At 43.2% G+C, this 20,446-nt stretch overlaps 1 pseudogene; it reads right to left on the bottom strand.

Moving 5' to 3' along the window:
* Positions 1-12,173: 12,173 nt before the first annotated feature.
* Positions 12,174-13,376, bottom strand: LOC142449252 (vitamin D3 receptor pseudogene; annotated as a pseudogene).
* Between the last annotated feature and the right edge of the window lie 7,070 nt (positions 13,377-20,446).

Raw genomic sequence — 20,446 nt, 5'->3', positions numbered from 1 at the left:
GTGATCACGCAGGCTGGTGTGCTTCTTCCATTTGCGCTTTGTTGCTTGTGAACTAGATAGCTGCTTGTTTACCTTCAAGCCTTTAAGACCCCAGATGCTATATCTTTTGATAGCTGGGCACCATCAGCTTTCTTCACCAAATTTGCTTATGTACCCACTTTGTCCTCAGCGATAGTATGGGAAAGGGAGTATCATGGAATGCCAGTTTAATAGAACAAAGTATTCTTTCATTGAGGGAGTAGTTGAGTGGAGGCCCAATGTCCATCTGCTACCTTGATACTAAACCTATACATATATGCATAGATCTATTCCCACATCCTCATATATAAATATATTTATATATGTACATGCCTTTATTTAGACCTCTATAAATGGCTTTTACCTCCTAGCTCTTTCCTTTATTTTCTTTTACTTTCCTCTTGTCCCACTATTATGTTCAGCCTTCATTAGGGTTTTAGTAATTCCTCTCAGTTACATTAGCCTTGGTCATGCCCTACCAGGCCTCCTACACCCTCTGGATTTGGATCACTTGTTCTTTCCTTGTCCCTGGGTTTGTTAACACCACGACCTTCCCCCCTACCTCTCCCTCTTCCATGTCCCCCCAGAACTGTCAGTCCCGTTGTTTTCTCCTCCAGATTGTTCAACCAGCCTATCTTATTTAGACAGCACTGCAGAGATAATAACATGCACAAAAACAAGACAGAGCAAATCCAAACAACAGAATAAAACAAAACAACAACACCAACAACAAGCCAATAGCAACAACAACTAAACAGAACAAAACACAGCAACAATAAAGAAAAGCTTGTTAGTTCAAGGACTGTTTGTTGGCCTTTAGGAGTGTTTTCTGGTCGAGTCTGATGGGTGCCAAACCCTGGCCCCAATGTCTATTTTTGGTATTCCCTGGAGACTTTGTTACTCTGCTCCCCTTGCTGTTCTGTTGCATGCCCTTAGTGTTTTGCCTCACTGTGGTGGGATTAGATGGGGCGCATTTCCCACACTGTGTCTCCAGTGTTGTCCCCTGTAGTGTCAGTGAGGAATGTCATGCTACATAGTGGGGTCGGCCATGTGGTCTTCTCTGTGGATTGGCTGCTCTGAACGGGAATATCGTCCTTAAGACTTGGTGGGCCAGGGTGTGCTCCACTCTCTCTTCCTCCCCCTTCATTTGCTCCTGTGTGCTCTGATCAGACATGTCCCGCTCCTGGAGCTGCAAATTCAGTACTGTCCTCTGAAATAAAATATTCTTGGGGGGTGGGGCAGGTGTCCACATAGTTGGGATTGGGGCCAGCCCTTTAGACCTCTCCACTGGTTCCCTACTCCATGCCAGCATGTTGCATTCACATCTTGGAGCACCGAGTTGAAGTCTGGTCCCTCTTTCCCTGTGGAGATATTAAAAATACCCTCCCCTTGGATGGGTTAGTGACCTGTGCCCCCGCTACCCATTTATTTTTTATTCCCCCTTCTCCCCTTCCTTTTTAGTTGGCTACCTGTCTTTTCATTTTCTTTATTTTCCCCTCCTTTTTAGGTGGCTGCCATATGTATCCCTGGATTGGGTCTGGCCACTGCCACAGGACCTGGATCTCACCCCAGGAATATATGCATAAAGTACCTTTTCCCTATGCCCCTTTTGAATTTTTAAGCTTACCTCAGTGAACTCATACTGTACTTATTCTTTTGTACTTGGTTTGCTTCTCTTAGCATAATTTCCTCCAGTTCTTTCCATGTGACAATGTGCTTCATGCATTCATCACTGCTTTTTAGGGATGCATAGTACTCCACTGTATGTATGTACCACAGTTTTTTAATCCATTCATCCGTTGATGGAAATTTGCATTGTTTCCAATGCCTTGCAACTGTGAACTGTGCCGTGATGAACATTGGAGCACAGATGCCTGGCTGTGGTGTGTTTCTTGCCTCTTCTGGGTATATGCCCAGTAGGAAGATTGCTGGGTCATATGGTAGCTCGATTTCCATCTGTTTTAGATATCGCCAAATCGATTTCCATAGTGGCTGTACATACCTAGAGGTCCACCAGCAGTGGATGGGAGTTCCTATCTTACCACAGCCCCTCCAATACTTGTTATTTTCTGATTTTCTTAATTGGGCTATCTTTGAGGGTGTTAGGGGGTATCTCATTGTGGTTTTAATTTGCATTTCTCTTATGATAATGATTGGGAACATTTTCTCATATGTTTATTGGCCATTCAGATTTCTGCCCTGGGGAACCTTCTGTTCAGGTCCTTTGCCTACCTCCTCAGTGAGCAATTAGTTATTTTCTTTTAGAAGCTAGCCGAGTACTGTAGAGTTTAGTAATAAGGTCTTTGGCTGATGTGTCCTCGCTAAAGAGATTTTCCAAGTCAGTTTGCTTCCTTATTACTTTCTCAGTGAATTCTTTTGATGTACACAGGTGTTTTATCTTTAGTATATCCCACTTATCAATTTGTGTCTCATCTGTACTTGCGTCCTTCCCTATTTCTGACAGTCTATGTATTTCCTGCACCAAAGTTCTCAGGTTTGTCCCAATTCCCTTGTCGATGGCCTAATTGTTTGGGGTTTTACCTCAAGGTCTGTGATCCACCTTGAGTATATTCTTGTGCATGGAATGGGGTAAGGGTCTTGCTTCATTTTTCTGCATGTAGATATCCATTTTTTTCCCCAGCACCACTTGTTGAACAGGGCAGCTGCTTCCCATTTGATATTTTTGGTCCCCTAATCAAAGATAGTTGTTTGTATGCTGATGATTTTATTTCTGGGTTTTCAGTTCTTCTCTATTGGTCTGATTATCTGTGGGTATATAATAGGTGCTAACATCAGGTAAAAGGTAGTTAGTTTATTGTGCCAACCTGGCCGATAAACACATGTGGGATTAATTGAAGGGTGGAGAGATAAATGGCTCTGTGAGTCTTGCCTTTTTTTCTCTTGCTCTTTGGTCATTGGACCAATATGCGGCTTCCTTGCTGGTTCTTTGCCTCAATTTTCAAGCTGCACTACCTGTGGGACACCTAACCCGTGGACTGTGTCACTGTAATTTGAGGTTCCTTCAAGACCTGCTTCGCCACATCATTGGAATTTACATCTCTTGAGCTGGGGACTGTCGGACCCTGTCGTCTGACTGACTGTTGGTGACCTGCCTTGCTGTTTGCTGCTTGTGCCCAGATAGCCTGAATTTCTCTACAGAGGACTACCGGGTGGCCCTCGAGACTTGAAGGACTACCAGTGTTTCACAACTGTCTCACGGGAGTGAGTGGCACTGAGGCATTTGTACTGCTTTATAATTTAATTAACTGTTTATTTCTTCTGAATATATATATATATAATTATTAGCATTCTGGCTTTGTTTCTCCAGAGAACCCTGACTAACACAGCCTCCTATTCTGTCTTTCTTGAGGAGTTCTCTGCTAATTCTGGGCTTCTTACCTCTCCATATGAAGTTGGTAATCAGTTTTGCCAATTCTTTGGAGAAAGATGATGGTATTTGCATTGGGATAGCATTAAACTTAAATAGTACCTGGGCAGAACTGAGATTTTTACTATATTGAGTCTTCTGATCCAGGAGCATGGGATATTCTTCCATTTGTGGAGGTCACTCTTGGTTTCTTGTAATAGTGTTCTATAATTTTCCTTGTGCAAATCTTTTCTGAAGTCTATTTTTGAGGCTGTTTAGGGCGTTGTGGCTTGACTTTGCTTCTGTTGCTGATCTGTTATGTTCCATTCTTGGTTTGCCCCACTTTGGGGTTTTCAGACCGGACTAACTCCCCACTCTGTGTCCCCAGTATTGTCTTCTGTTGCCTTATGCTCCAGTAAGGGGCAACATCTCTTGAGCTGTTGTCAGCCCTACAGTTCTCTCTGTGCCTCAGCAGCTCTGTGCAGAGATGTCATCCTCAGGGCTCGGTATGTCAATATGGGGTCTAGACCATTGCTTTCACTTTTTCCTATTTGGTTTGTTTCTGTATGGACATGGTATGCCAGCCCCTTTTCCAAACATGTAGGTTTTGTGTTTAGTGTTGTTTTCTGGTGCACGTACTTCTAGGGAGGGGTCAGTTTTGCTCTGATTAGGGCTGGTCCTGTAGCCAATCTTTTCATACAATTCTCCAAGTGCTTACATTCCCCTCTTGGTTTGGTATTTGGTCTGTATGCACACTCCTGACTCTGGGGAGACATAACCAATACTTTCCCCTGGGTGGGTTAGTACCTTGCTCCCCCATGCTATCATCTCCATCACCCTGATTTCTCTGTCCCTCTTCACTGCTTTCCCCTTCTTTGTCAGCATGAACTTCCTTGGGTTTGGTCTGACCTCTACCTAACTGTCTGTACCTCAGCCCTTAACGTGTGAGATAAGTGGTTTTTCTCCTATACCTACTGTGCTGATTATACTTACCTCAGGGGACTCATGTTGTACTTGTCCTTTTGTGATTGGCTGACTTCGCTTAGCATAATTTCCTCCAACTCTTCCCATGAAACAATGTGCTTCCTGTGATCATTAGTGATGCGTAGTACTCCATTGTGTGTATGTGCCAAAGTTTATTAATTCACTCACCTATTGATGGAAATTTAGGTTGTTGCTGAGAGGGACAGCTGGGTCATAAGGTAGATCAATTTCCATTTGCTTTAAATATAGCCACATTGCTCTATGTATCTACAGGACCAGCAGCAATGGAGGAGACTTCCTATCTCACCACATCTCCAACATTTGTTGCTCTCTGCTTTTTTTTATTTCGGCTAACCTGAAGGATGTTGGATGGTATCTCATGGTTGTTTTAATTTTTTTTCTCTGATGGCTAATGATCGGGAGCATTTTCTCAACAGTTTATTGGCCATTTGGGTCTTATCCCTAGTGAAACTTTTTTCCTTTTTTGTGTGTGGTCTTCTCTGTGGATTGGCTGCTCTGAGTGGGAATATGGCCCTCAAGACTTGGTGGGCCAGGATGTGCTCCACTCTCTCTTCCTCCCCCTTCATTTGCTCCCATGTACTCTGATCAGTCATGTCCCTCTCCCACAGCTGCAGATTCAGTGCTGTCCCCTGAAATAAATTATTCTGGGGGACGGGCAGCTGTCCACATAGTTGGGATTGGGGCTGGCCACTCCCTCCCTCTTCTCTTCTATCACAGAGCCCTGACGATGCAGTGGCAACACGTCGAGCTGCTCCACATGTTCAGCTGTTCAGAACCACCAGCAGTACTGCAGGAGAAAGACTGGGCTTTCTATTCTCGTAAATAGTTACAGTCTTGGAAACCCAGAGAGGGTTGCTCTGAGTCACCATTGATTACACGGCAGAGTGTCTTTCTCTTCTATTTTCTAATATTTATCAAATCAGAATTACATTTGAAGAGATGCTCATCATTTTTCCTATCATCTCTAGGATTATTTCTATTTGTTTATTTATTAAAACATCATTTTATTTCGGACATGATCTTGGGTATAGGAAGTCAAGCCCCATGGCTCCACAAGAGTAAACTACATTGTTTCCATCATCCCATTTTCTATTCTTGATCAATGAAGTATCTGTTCACTTTCTACTTTCATAGGCACATCGAGTCGATGCTAAATAGTTTAGGATTTTTATGCTAAAAAACTTATTTCTCGGATTAATTTCTGTTTGGGTCATTATACTCTACATTCTAAAATGGCAACAAACCAACCTTGAAATCTCAGTAGCTTAACAGAACCAAAAATGCGTGTCTTGCTTAATAAAAATCCATGTGGTTTGAGCCACATTCCATGGTGTCTGTCTCCCATGCTGTGAGTCATGCAATTGACCGGGCTTCTACCATATCAATATATGATGCCAGGGATGTCTGGAAGTGGACGTGTAAGCCCCCTGTGAACGCTCTAGTGCTCCTGACCACAAATGACATGCATCACTTCTTCTCAGAGCTTACTGACCAGGACTATTCATGTAGTCCCACATAAAATTGCAAAGAAGCTAGAAAAATAGAGGCAAGCATATGAATATTTACTGAGTAACAGCTATCCCTGCCAACCTTATGAGTCATAATTCACAAGAGACAGAAACAACTCTAGGTATTTCAAGTAGAAAGTACAAGATGTTAAATGTAAGTAACCATTTAAACATGGGAAAAGTGAAGGTCAGGGAAGACACTGGTCAAGTTTAACAAGTCAGAGAAGGGCAGGGATATCTGCAGACTTCCACTGTTGGTTCCAGCTGCTTGTAGGATTCCAGGAAACAGCTGGACAAACCTCACATCTGCTGTCTGTCTGCTGTCTGCCAATATCCAGAAAATTGTGCCTTTCCATCTTGCCTTGAAACTCACACTGCCCATTATGCGAGCCACTAGCCACAAGGGGCTATTGAACCCTCGGAATGTAGCTAAGTCAAGTTGAAACGTCCTGTGCGAAATACATACCAGAGTTTTCAAAATTAATATAAACACAAGTGTAAAGTACATTCTAATTAATTATCACATTGATTATATGTTCAAATGCTAATATATTTTATGTATTAAATTTAGGAGCACGTGTTCCTAAAATTCATCTTACCTGTTTCTTTTACTCGGTAGAATGACTATTATAAAAACATATATAATAACCAGTGTTGGTGCAGATATGGAGAAATTGGAACAATCATGTATTGTAGGTGACTATGTAAAATGGTACAGCTGCTGGGGAGATCAGTTTGGCAGTTTCTCCAAACGTTAAGCATGGCGTTACCATCTGGCACAGCTGTCCCACTTCTAGATTTCTATCCAAGAGACTTGAAATCAGAGATTCAAACAGACACTTGCACACCAGTATTCACTGCAGTGTGGTTCACGAAAGTTAAAAGGTAGAAGCAACCCAACTGTCCATCAGCAAACAAATGGATCAATATAGCTTATACACACAGTGGAATACTGTTTAGCCATAAGGAGAAATGGACTTTTAACACGTGGTATGATAGGAGTGAACTATGAAATCAGACACAAACTAGCAAATATTGTGTAATCCCACGCATGTGGAATACCTAGACCAGGCAAAGAAACCGAGACAAAGGTTCATGAGTGGTTACCAGGGATTTGGAAGAGGTGGAAGTGCTGCCTACCCTGCTAGAAGCATTCCGTATTGTCAGAGATATTATTTAGTTCAGATGATAACTGTACCATTCCTTTGTCAGTGAGTACTAGAATACTCTGTATTTGCCATTATTTATCCAAATGTCTCCAAGCTGTGATTCCTAAATGTGTTTGGAGAGAACGCTTGGAAAAGCTTCCTCTACTCTCAAGGCTTCAAATTACTAACTATTTACAGGTATCACCCAAACGAGGCCTCCAAGTTAGATTGTTCTCCTGCACTCCAGAACTATAGGTCCAACCAGCCACTCTAGAAAAATATTTCCTCAATCGTTCGGTGATATTAACTATGTAATATCTACACAGGTGAGCAGTTTTAAGTTTAATATTATTGACATTTTTACTATCAGCTAATAAAATCAACAACACAATAAATTAAGTCCTACTTTATAGCTCTTGACAATTACCACTGAATAAATAATCCCACTGTGGCAGATTTCAAGATATTAACATTATACCATTGAATGTAGAATTAGAAATATTTATGCAAAAAAAATCAAGAATTACTCTGAGATGAAATGGGGCAAGGAAGCTAATTAATGAAATAAGAATAGAAATGTTGAGAATGTTGACATATATTGAAAAAATGTAATCAATGTCACTGACAAATATGAATATAAATTGTTAAAAGGGAACTTACTTTGCTGTGTAAACATCAGAAACACAATAATAGAAAAGATATTTGTACAGTAATATACCATTAAATAATATTTCATGACTATAATATAATACAGAACCTTAAGAACATTGATAAGAGTAAAATATAGTAAAATAATTAGCAAATCATTTTTAAATGTATTACATCTATTTTAAATGTTTAATTGTACACATATATAATTTAATTTGAATAATATATGAGTTTAACAACCCATTTGCAAACTTCTGCCAACCAGTATGAGCCAACCCCAAACATGAATATAATCCAACCCCCAATGCTTCTATTTAAAAATATAACCTGCCCAAGTCCACTGTCTGTTGGTGGTTGGGTTAGGTGCTGCCACGTTGGCTCCGAGGCATGGCAATGGAACAGAACAAAACCAAGGCCCGGTCCTCCTACACGATCTTCCAAATTGTTGTTTTGGGGCCTATTTTTGCAGCCACTGTCGATCCATCATATTGGTTTCTTGGATTATTTGTTCAGCATATAGATTGAATAAATATGGTGAAAGAATGCAACTTTGACCTACAAACCTATTTATTTTAAATCATGCAGTATCTCCCTTGTTCTGTTTGATAAGTTCTGCATGAGCACAATGACTTGTTCTGGAATTTCCATTCTTCTCAAGACGATCCATAGTTTGTTATGATCCACCCTGTCAAATGTCTTTACATAGTCAAAGCACGAGGAAACCATGTTCTGGTATCCTCTTCTTTCAGTCAATATCCTTCTGATAGCAGCAGTGATATCCTTTGTTCCACATCCTCTTCTGAATCCAGCCTGGATTTCTGACAGCTTTCTGTCTATGTACTGCTGCCACTGTTATTGGATGATCTTAAGCAAAATTGTATTTGCTTGTGATATTAGCGATATTGTTCTGTAATTAGTACATTCTGTTGGGTCATCTTTCTTTGGAACAGATGTAAATACAGATATCTTCCTGTCAGTTTGTCAGGTAACTGTCTTCCAAATGTCTTGGCATAGATGAGTAAGTGCTTCCAGTGCTCCATCAGCCTGTTTAAACATTTCAGTTGGTATTCCATCACATCCTGGAGCCTTGTTTCTAGCTAATGTTTTCAGTGCAGCTTGAACTTCTTGCTTCAGTACCATTGGTTCTTGCTCATGTGCTACAGCTTGAATGGTTGAATGTTTACTAGTCGGTTTTGGTACAGTAACTGTGCATTCTTTCCATCTTCTTTTGAAACTTCTTACAGAGTTAAATATTTTGCCCATGGAATCTTTCAATATTGCAACTCCAGGTTTGAATTTTCTCTTTAGTTCTTTCTGCTTAAAATATGCTGAGCATGCTCTTCATTTTTTATTTTCTAACTCCAGCCTGTTCACATTCCATTGTAATCATTTGCTTTGTCTTCTCTATCTGCCCTCTGAATTTTTCTATTAGCTATTTTACTTCATAATTTCTTCATATTGCCTTAGCTCTCTACTATTAAGAGCAAGTTTCCGTCTCTTCTGACATCCACTTTGATCTTTTCTTTCTTTCCTGTTTTTAATGATTTTTTACTTTGTTCACACATATTATTTTTTCCAACAGTTTTATTGGCATACAATTCACATATCTTACAATTTAACTGTTCAGTCGCATCAAGAAGAATCATACAATCATCGCAACAATCAGTTCATCCCACAACTCATCAGATTATCCATCATTAGTGTTCAACGCCTCAGATCTGATCTGGAGCCATTCTTGAAATTCAGGGGGAAAGACTTGAGATCTTTTTTCCCAGCTACTATACCTTCCTCTTTGTTTCCAACTTTTGAATCCCAATCACCAATAATTATCACTATGCCTTGATCGCATATTTGATCAATTTCAGACTGAAGACATTGGTAAAATTCTTCACTTTCTGAATCACTAGTTTTAGGGGCTGGGGCATAAATTTGAATAAATTTCTTGTTTGAAAACTGATACAATCCTTTCACAAACAGCATTGTACTTCAAGATAGATCTTCAAATATTCTTTTTATTTTTTTATGATGATTGTACTGTCATTCCTCTTGAATCTGCCATTCCCCACATAATAAATCATATGACCATCGAAGTCAAATGGCCAATACCATTCCATTTCGGATCGCTAGTGCCCAGATTATCAGCCTTTATGTATTCCATTTCATATTTTTTGACATTACAAACACAAATGCATTTTTTTGATAAGGCAACAGCATGATACAGGACGGAGGCAGAGGCCCCATCGGGTCAGGACAACATGGGAGGTGGGGGCAGGGGGCGGGAATCTGATTCACCTTGAGACAAAGGCTGAAGTGCCCCCTCCTCCTCCTTTCTGAAGGGCCAGCAGAGAAGGACAGAAGGGACCTAGGATCCAGACTCCTCTGTCTAGAATTCAGGGCTAATCTCCAGGGACTGGCTCAGCCCCTCCACTCACTGCCATCGAGTCGATTCCGACTCAGTGCTGCCCTACACATGGGCTCCAAGGCTGCCAGCCACTAGGGGGTGGGCAGTGGTGCTGTGCTCAGGAGGCTGTGTGAAGAGAGCCCTGGGCGAGAGTCCACAGCCACTCCTGGAGCTACCTCCCTCTCACGATGACACGAGCCACTCGCTCTTCGTGAAGAGGCGCCAGCTTTGCCGAATGAGGTCAGCAATTTCCCAGCTTTCTCTCCTACTGAAAAGCAAGCTGGGCCAACGTGTGCTGCAGCTAGACTCACCCACGAAGGGTCTCTCCCTGTGTTGTACCAATAACAACAAGGAACGTATAGATTTGTCACCAGGTCAACATCCCTTGATCCGCGGGGTACTTGCGACCATGGAATCTGATTGTGAAAACCCTCGCTCCATCTGTAGGGAGGGGGCTCTGCAATACGCACTGTGCAGTCCGTCCACGTGTCCCACCTGAAACGTGCAGGGCAGCACGGGGCTAAGTGGACTCCGTGACACTTTCCAAGGCAGAGTCTTAGCTTGGGTGCCACGTTCCCACTGTGTCCTCGTGCTGACAAAGCAGGTGCAGCTGGGGTCCCCGAGCCCCATGACTTCTGGTGGAAGAGCCTCCTGCCACACAGGCCCCTCCCACCTACAGCTCACGCTCACCACGCTCCGGAGCAAGTGGCCAGGAGTTCCCACTTCCTGGACTGGCTCAGGAGTCACAGGGAAGGCGCCCGCCCTTCCCTGACCTGCCTCACGGGCCCCCTGGGGCTTTTGGGAGGTGGAGTGAGGGGGGAAAAGGGAACCCGCCCTACATTGCTGAACCCCTAAATGCTCTCTCTAACCAGCCATCAGAGGCCAACTCCCTCCCCTTCACACCTGACGTGGATGAGCAGACTTAGGACTGCAGGGTCGGGGAGCATGGCATGGGACACTGGGGCCTGCACATCTTCATCGTCCATCCTGCAAGGGGGAAAAGATGTCCACCGCTGCCTCCCAGGACCCAGCTGCTAAGCAGAGAGGGCGCTGTGTCTCCAGGCTCCAGTCTGGTCAGGGGATGTGGGGGTTGGGGGGGCAGTTTCATCACAGGGTGAGGCTCCATCACTGCACGTGGTGGTGTCTGGGCCAGGGAGGCAGGTTCTTTCTGCTGAGGCGTGGGTGGGGGTGGGGTCAGGCACTGGTGGAGTGAAGGGTAAGGGCAGTGCTGGGTGCTGTCCTGCTTGGGGACCACTCAGACCAGTCACTGGGATCGCTGGTGGCGGAGGGAGGGCTCCTGCCACACCAGCCCTTCAGGCTCCAGGCAGAGAAGTCGTGGCTCAGTGGCAAGGACAACCTGTGGCCACCATTCACTACTTTTCTGTGAGGCCAGGTGTGGCCACTCTCTGCTGTCCAAGGTCTGCTTTCTTCCCTCCTAGGGCCCCAGGATGAGTGGGGTTCTGGGCCAGTGGCCCCAGGAATGGGGGGAAAGAGGTCCCTCTGGAGAAGGTGAGGCTACCACTGAGGGAAAGGCAGCGGTGCTTAAGAACCAGACAGGTACCTTGGGCCGTGGAGGTGGGCGAGGGGACAGGTGTGACTTCAGTCACCTTGTTTTGGTCATCCTTGACTGTGAGTGTCCTTGACTGGCAAGCTGCTCTGGGACCCCACAGCAGAAGTGAGGTGGGGAGTGGGGTGGGCAGGAGGAGCAAAGAGCCCACCAGGCCTCAGGGCAGTGGGAGGAGGAGGTACAGGTTGTTTGGCCCCTGAGGAATGGGTGCTTCCCGCCTGCCTACCTGCTCCCTTGACACCAGCCGCTTCAGGTGTGTGTGGGCATCCCTGGCCTGGGTTCTGCCCTCTGCCCCACTTGAGTTTCTGAGCCAGATAGCAACTCCTCTGGATTGAGGGCTGCAAGGATGGGGCGACCTGGGGTCTGCAGGAGAGGGTGGCCTGGGGCTGAGGATGGGTCAGAGGAAGCAGGACCTGGGCAGGGAGGAGGGGGCAGACTCCAGGGTCTGTGGGCAGGACTGCTGGGCAGCTAGAGGCTGGGGGTGGGGGGGAAGGGGCAGAGGCCACCCTAGTCAGGAGATGTCCTTTCCAAACACCTCGAGCAGCAGGGGCGAGCTGCATGCTGTTCTCGTGCTGGCAGGACAGGCAGCAGTACTGCTTGGAGGCTGCTCGTTGAGGCTGCTCAGGTCGGCCAGCTTCTGGATCATCTCCTGGTAGAGCAGGTGGCTGCTGGGGGCAGGGCGGGGGGGGGGGCGGCAGCAGATGTAGGTCTGCAGTGTGTTGGACAGGCAGTCCTGGATGGCTTCGATGAGGGCCGCGTCCTGCACCCCGGCTCAGTCTGGGGAGACGATGTAGATGACCAGGAGCAGGACGTGCTCCTCCTGGTGCAGGTTCAGCTTCTTCAGCCCCACTTGGAACTTGATGCAGAGGTCGATCAGTTTCAGGCTGTGGCCGGCTTTGGTTACGTCGTTGACTCGGTAGGTGGAGTCCTCACTGCCACAGGCCCAGGACATGCTGTCCACGGTGAAGGACTGGTTGGAGGGCAACCTGATGACTTCGATGGTGCTGGACTTGAGCAGTATGATCTGGTCCTCTGAGGTGAGGTCCCTGAGCCCTGGCATCATCTTGCCAGAGCCGATGACCTTTGGCATGCTGTAACTGACCAGGCCAGCAGGTGGGAGCATGGAGAGCTAGGACAGGCCCAGAGTTATCGAACGATCATCACGATCATCTCTGCTCAGGTCCAAGTTGGAGAAGCTGGGTGGCCCCATCACGTGTGGCGAGGCAGAGCAGTGGTCTGAGCAGGAGTACCCCGAGAAGGTTGAAGAGCTGGAGGGGCAGCTCTCTTCACACGCTTCCCTGTGAATCGGACCCCGGAACTGGCTGAAGTCAGCATAGGTGGGGTCGTAGGTCTTGTGGTGGGCATCCAGCAGGATGGCCATGATGCGCCGCTGCTCCTCCTCCGACTGCCGGAGCCGCAGGCTGTCCTTCAACGGCTCCTCCTTCCACTTCCGCTGCACCTCCTCGTCCGTCAGGATGACACTTGGCAGGCAGGTCCCAATCAACGCTGAGGTTTGCCATGGTAAGACTTGGCTTATGTTGAACCTTCCTCCCGGTGTCCCAATGCCTCGGGACTCGGCTTCTGTTGGACTCGAGTTGGTGTTGCTGAGAGCTGAACACCATGGGCCGCTTACTCCTTGCTGACCAAGCTTCCCCTTGTCTCCACTCCATCTTGATGACTCCAGTTTTCTTCCACGTTCCAATTGTTCATTCATGTCAGCAGTTGTTTATTCTCATTGTGAGTTGTGCCCATTGGCTAACGAAGGTCCTGAATGCTTTTCTCCATCTGCATGATCATGGACAACTCTACTTTGAAAAGGTAGCTCTTCGTCAGTCATATTTTGAGTGCCTTCTGACCGGAGGGACTCCTCTGACGGGAGGACTCGTTTTCTGGCACTATCTCAGACAATATTCTGCTGCTATTGGTCAGGATTTCAGTATCTGACGATGCTTCGAGGCTCCCTATAAGGTTTTCAGTGGCGAATGCCTCTGAAGTGGAATTAGCTGGTTTCTTTTTTCTGTTCTTAGTCTGGAAGTTCTGCAGCAAGCTGCTCATTTTGGGTGGCCCTGCTGGTATTTGGAACACCAGTGGCAGAGTTTCCAGCATCACAGCCACAAGCAAGCCACCACAGTATGACACACTGACAAACAGGGGATAGAGAAGTCAGGGCTACACATCTGGATTTTCCGGGCACAAGAAGGCCAGGGTGTCTATAGAAATGTTTCAGGGAAAGAACAGAACATGGAATGTCCTATGTGTCATTGTAATAGCTTTTGTTTTTACTCTGATTCAAACAACGATTCATTGCAGAGTTTTATTTTATTTTTTGCAGAGTTTTAAGGATAGGTGTATTAAAATTTTTAAAGAGAATCATTCTCACTTATAACTGCCCTGTAATTTCCCAGTGTACTGAATTTGAAATCTAGTGTTTGTTACATGGCCTACCAGGTCCTGAGTGGTGTGATCCATGTCCATCTTACTGACTTCTTCTCCTGTCCCTCTCACTGCTCTTCATTCATTCACGCTATCTTCTGCTCTGGGTGACCTACTATCAGGTACTCACACTATCTGAACTTGTCCTTCATTTATCATATTAAATGTTTGATCTTTTGATCAGTGATTATTCTATATATCCCTCACATTCAATACTACAACCCACCAGAAAATATACTCTTCCAATCAGGGATATTGTCCCTTTTTTGTTCACTGGTGGGTGTATTTCAAAAAGTTAGGTCAGGACTTGGAATATAGGATGAACTAGTATATTTGATAAATTAATAAATGATTATTTTACATATTTCTATATGTTCAGTGTTGAACCTAGGGTCTGGCTCCCAATTAGACATTCTGTAAATTTTTGTAGAATGTTTAGGTTATAAACGGGATGGATGGATGGATGGATAGATGGGTAGATGGATGGACAAATGGATGGATGATAGATGACTCAATGAGTAAATAAATGAATTAATGAAACTTAGTAAAGTCTAAGACTTTCCATCCTGCAAGAAGAATATATCTTCTGCCCAAAGAAGGTCACATGATGGGCCCATTACTTCTCTACTTGGTTTCCTGCCATGGATATATTTTGAAGAACATTTGTATTAGCTTTGGAGTCACTTGCAAGGGACTCTTGAATTCTCTTTTGGCTTGCCTGCATTCTTGTTCACACCTGACCTGCCGTAGTTTGCGGGTCTCCCTGGTTTCCTCAGTTGGGCCACATTTCCAAGTGTCCCTTTGATCTCTGGCACATACTTTGCTAGGCTTCCAATAAGGCGTTTTTAAACAGTCTCCAGATTTCCTGTGGCTTATGGACTTTTTAAATGGTTCCCTTCATTTGTTTTCCTAAGCAGTGCCTACACTTGTTCCTAGGTTCCCTTCATAAAATTGAGTGACCACATGATATATAAATCTTCTCTCCTAGCCCAGAATGGTCACAGTGTTATGATCACTCATGGATATCTTTTCTTTCAGATTCTGTCCACTATCCAAAACCAAGTCTAAAATATTTTTCCTTGATAATTTTAGAAGACATTTTTCTAAGAGAGGGCCATTTCTACTATCCAAAATAGTTTATATTTATACTTCTAATCTATATGTGAATAAAGAAGCCTGCAAGAAAGTGTAAAGAACGCTGTTGTACAAGTGCTAAGGAGAGAGAGAGAGAGAGAGAGAGAGAGAGAGAGAGAGAGAGAGAGAGAGAGAGAGAGAGAGTCTAATGTGGAACAACAAAATGCTTTCAACATCATCTCACTTTTTTCTAACTAGGAAGTCTCTGATCATGATCCCTGTTTGCAGAGTATAAAATTTATCCACATATAAACCATAAAATGGTTTTCATTCCCATCTACAGAGATCAAGTGGTAGTTTGTTTCTTTGGGGTCATATTTTCATCCACCAAGGCTTGCTTGGAGAAAGAGTTCAGCAAGCAGGTGGAAACAGAAATCATTTAACATAACTGAAAACTGCCCGCTCCTTTTTGTCAGAATGAGGATTTCATCAGTCAGGGTTTTTTCCTACCAAAGACGTTTATTTTCAACCATGTCTTACTTTATTTGGCTAAAAGGTAAGTTCTTTGCTACATTTAATAGTCATGTGCATGGTAACCGAAGTAGAAATTGAAGAGTGTACATCTGCAGGGTTTTAGCAGACTAAAGTGAACACAAAAATGTCTTAGAAATTTGACATATATATATGTGTATATATATATATATGCAAATGTTTCAGCGCATGGCTACTTTTCAAAACTTTTATATTTTAACACACGTACATAATCATGTTTACTCAGCTTATAGTTTGTGTGGTGTATATAATAGATTTTGTTTTTAATGATGAAAACTGAAATGTGCTTTTTTCAATTTTAAACTTCTGAGTTGGCCGAGTTGTAATGAATAAGTCTTAAAAATTTGGTGATATGTTTTCCTCACATCACCACTCATGATATTGACATATGCACATAATTACCTTTTTTCCCCATTTTCATACAATTTCATTATTTGTCATGCTGGCCGTGGCGCACCTAGAAAGCCAAAATATCATATTAGAATTCATGACAGTTTTCACATTGTATTATCAATATGTGGAAATAATTGTCTGCTCTGAGATTAAATTACATTATTGTGTATCTTTTTCATGCCTAATAAATAATGATGGATGGCTTTTATTTTCATCACCACCTGCAACCGTTTAGTCACCCCTTGATTGTGGAAGATAAAATAATAAAAGGCACGTGTTATGTTGCAAGCAAAAGAATGTCGTCAAAACAGTTGTATGTTCCGTGTTTCCACTTCCATTATTTCAGTCCCTAAAGAGCAATGCCTGGTGCTCTGTAAACGACAGCATGGCAAGCAGCTCACATAAATGAAGGGAGAAGGTGGGGATTTTTTTTCCCTAGTAGAACAATAATTATTTCTTGGTGCACGATCCTTAATCTGAAAATGAGTTTTTTGTTCTGCTGTGCAAATCAGTTACGTGCAATTAGAATGCAAAGCAGTGGCACATCTTACTGTTTAGCCTTTTTAAAATAGAAATGAAAACAGCCCGGAAATTGTAGCAAAGTTGAAAATGCATGCTAGGTAATTTTGAAATCCAAAGACATAAAACCCTGCATAATAAAAAGGCCACTCTGAACTCATTACATTTTTTGAAATTGGCAATCGGAAGGCTTAATTTTAAAATTAGAACTTGCATGTTTGGGAGCTTATTAACTCTATTTTGAGTGGTCAATTGTCCCTATGTGTTCGGTTTGTCTTCCCTAAACAATTCCATTGCCTCCTAAATTTGCTGTTATCTACCACTCGCCTGTCCAAGGTTTGTTGTTGTTGTTGTTTCTTTTAAAATTGTTCAATATTATGTTTAGGCAGAATTGTTTCATCTTTTGGGGTGAGACATGTGAATTAAAATTGCCATCAGCAAATTCTGGGAGTCTTCGGGGGCCTCGGGGTTTTATGATGCTATTTTATTTCTTCTCTGAAGAATGTCGAGCGATTTCATAAAATAAATATATGGTGTTTATAATGGAAACTAGTCATTTGATCGTTTCAGTTACAACAGTGAGGTAAGAAAGCAAACTGTAGACGAAATCTATTTTTGCTGTTTGGCTATGAGTCACAGGCGACGCTGTACAGAACAATTTCACATGCTTAGCTCTGTTATCTTTGAATCAAAAGATGGCAATCTTCTCAGGCATAGCAGCAACTCTGACCCCCCCAAAAAACAAAAACAAAAAACCCAAAGGTAATCCCATCAAATGTCAAGTTCCTGCAGAGAAATGGCTTGGGGAAAAAATAGCCAACTGTCCATTATTTGCTGAAGCCCAGGTGAATACTTCTGCCCACGGAATGTGCCTTCAGCCAGGCATTCTGTTCATGTTCTTCCCAATTGTTTCAGGGCTTTCATCTGAAAGCAGCAGCAGCTCCTTTCCCATGTTTATGGTTGTTGTGCTATCGGACTACCCATCTTCCTCTATAATTAAATGCCATGAATAAAATAATAATAAACATCATTTTATTTGTACCATGACTCACGGCAGAAATTACATCTTTGCATTTCCTATGAGAGTCAGCGAGCAGTCGGGCCCGCTTCCTTCGTATCTGGAAGAGCCGATGCAGACAGCGCAGCCTTCCTAGATGTCTCTGCGCCAAGGAAGAACTTAGTGGTTTAGCAGACTTTCAGGCAAATTATTTCGTAGCGCTTTCACATCTATTTATCCTCCTTGAGCGATTAAGATTTTACTTGGCCCATGAAAACACCCTGGAAAACTAGTCCTGCAAAACAGACTTGTATGAAATCACTCGGTACTTAGAACTGGGACGAGTCTCTGTGGGCACACAGCCACATATTCCAGGGAAAGTAAGATTTAGCACAAGCTGCAGAACTCCTCCCATCAGAAGCTCCTGCTTGTGTTTTGTGCCGCAGTGAGTTCTCTAGGCAAGTCCTGAGAACACAAGACTTTGCACAGATGTATCTAAAACGCCCTAGTCTCACTCCTTAGAAACAGAACCTTCTAGATTGCCATGCTCCTGGAAGTTTTACCCTTTACATTATCTCTATTCTGTTCTGATTTTTTTTCCAGCCAGAGTATCCCCAATACGACCTACCCCAAAAAGAAAACATGCTGAATAATTGCACCATAAATATTCAAACTGGAACGGCTGAGATAGCTCTATTAGAATAAATCATTCTTAGTGTATTGGCCTTTTCGTTTCTTTGACTTTCACACTTTCTATCCTCCAAGTGGTTTGCTAGTGCTAATCATGTTTCCTGAGTCTGTGTTTTATATTTGAAGACATTCAGAAGTTTTTAATTTGCATTAAAATTATCAACTCTCCCAGTTTGTGTATTTGCAAAAAAAGGAGGTGGAAGAGTGAAATAACTTATGTCTAACCATGCAGCTGAAGCACTGGGGCCTGGAAACGCCCCTGCCGTTAACAGTTAATAGTGCCGTGCTCTGGGGTAACAGCAGCGATTCTGGGCTTCTCAGAAAAACATTTAGAAAACACTAGTTTGGACTAATAAAATTAGTGTTAGAATGACAAATGTCAACATCTGTGGAGCTTTTTGGAGCACTGTCGACAGTTAAAAGAATTGAATGCACAATTTCGTCATTTTTAGGCAAAGTGTCAATTTATGAAGAAGCCTGGTTAAAGAGCTTGCCTGGAAACCAGAAGGCTGGCAGTTTGAACACACCAAAAACTCCACCAAAGATATACAGTCTGCTTCTGCAAAGACCATAGCCTTGGAAATTCCGTGGGACATTCTACTCTGTCCTGTAGCATTGCTATGCATCAGAATCAAGTTGGTTGCGATGGGATTTGTTGGTGTGTTGGTACCTATTTATAAACGCTATTTTGACATCAAGAAAAGCATTACTTTGTCTAAAATATAGCCAGTGTTTAGTGAATTACCACAAGCAAAATAATTTTGGATCCATCGTCTTAGAACAAACCAACTAATGGATCAGTAAATGTTTGTTCAACTGGAGATTCTAAAAGGCTGAAAGCCATTAGTCATCTAGGCTGGACTGGTACAGCACCATGAGAACACTTTCACTTTTCCAGCCACCCTCTTAAGTCGTGTTACTGGTTAACAGTTAGGCCTGGGTTTCAAAAACAGTGTGTTAAGAAGGAAAAGCAGACTCGTTGGCTGGAGTCATGGAAGGAAGGTGGGGCCTTCTGAATTGCATAACAACATAAAATGTAGGCAGTTTTCATTTTGGCAACAAATTCATGCTCTTGCATTGAGATTTTATAATGTTCTTAATTTAAAAGCATGTGCACAAGTCACCTGTGAAATGGAAGCTCCTCACTCCCAGGCAGAGCACAGGTCATCACTAAAAGTTCCGTTTGGGCCCTCAGGTTAGGAACCTTGAGAGCTATCAGTTGATCTGCCCAAAGCTAAACAACTCCAAACACGTGTGATTCCTCAAAGATGTGATGTGTCCCGGATTGTGCCCCAACCCTCTATGAAGAGAGTCAGGGAGTTGTCCAGAGAACATCATAGAGAGCATTTAACATTGTCTTCAAAATCCAACATCTAAATTGTCTTCAAAATACACAGGGGTTTTGAAAAAATTGCTGAAAGAAATCCTTTCTCTTTTAATTCCGATTTCTCATGAACTTTTTGAATCCTCTCCTATTAAATAAAGCACCTGGAGATAACAACGGAGGCGATGACCACTGCTCAGGTGACATAGTGCACAGACTATATCAAAAATGTCTCATTGGTTAGATGTTTCTTTAGAAATCAATTTTAAAATGCCTTGAGAAATGTCTCTAGTCTCTTCCTTTGGGCCAGTGTGTTTTCCTTAGTAATAATAGAAACTTGGTCTCTAATCTGCCTAGCCAGACCAAGGACAATTTCATGTAGCTCTATTATAGCATATTTTAAAGTTTTCCCGAAGTTCAGGAATAAATCCTTCAGAATACGTCAGCTCTTCATAAGCATGTTTCGCCAAACCAATCAATCTAGTCCAACGTTTGTTTTTAGATTTCAAATTCCTTGTTACTGCTTTGCAAGCAGATGTCTTCAAAGATATAATATGGTGAAGAGATTATGTGATTTTGGGGCGCAGAGATTCTGCCAGTTATAATTAAAAGGGCCAACATCCAAGTTTTGTTTTCTTTATAAACACTGCAGAGTGTGTCCGCGGCCAATCTAAAATTACCCATAGAAGAGTGTACGTCCTCTTCTTTAGCACAAGATAATGAAGATGGTGTGTGAAACGCGCCATGGTTATAATAAGCTGATGGACTTGTGTTCCTTCGTGCAAACTTGTCCAAATGTAAT

Source organism: Tenrec ecaudatus, chromosome 5 (assembly GCF_050624435.1).
Source record: "Tenrec ecaudatus isolate mTenEca1 chromosome 5, mTenEca1.hap1, whole genome shotgun sequence".
Lineage (NCBI taxonomy): Eukaryota > Metazoa > Chordata > Mammalia > Afrosoricida > Tenrecidae > Tenrec > Tenrec ecaudatus.
The sequence above is the reverse complement of the archived record's forward strand: the minus strand, read 5'-3'. Positions and strand labels throughout refer to the sequence as shown.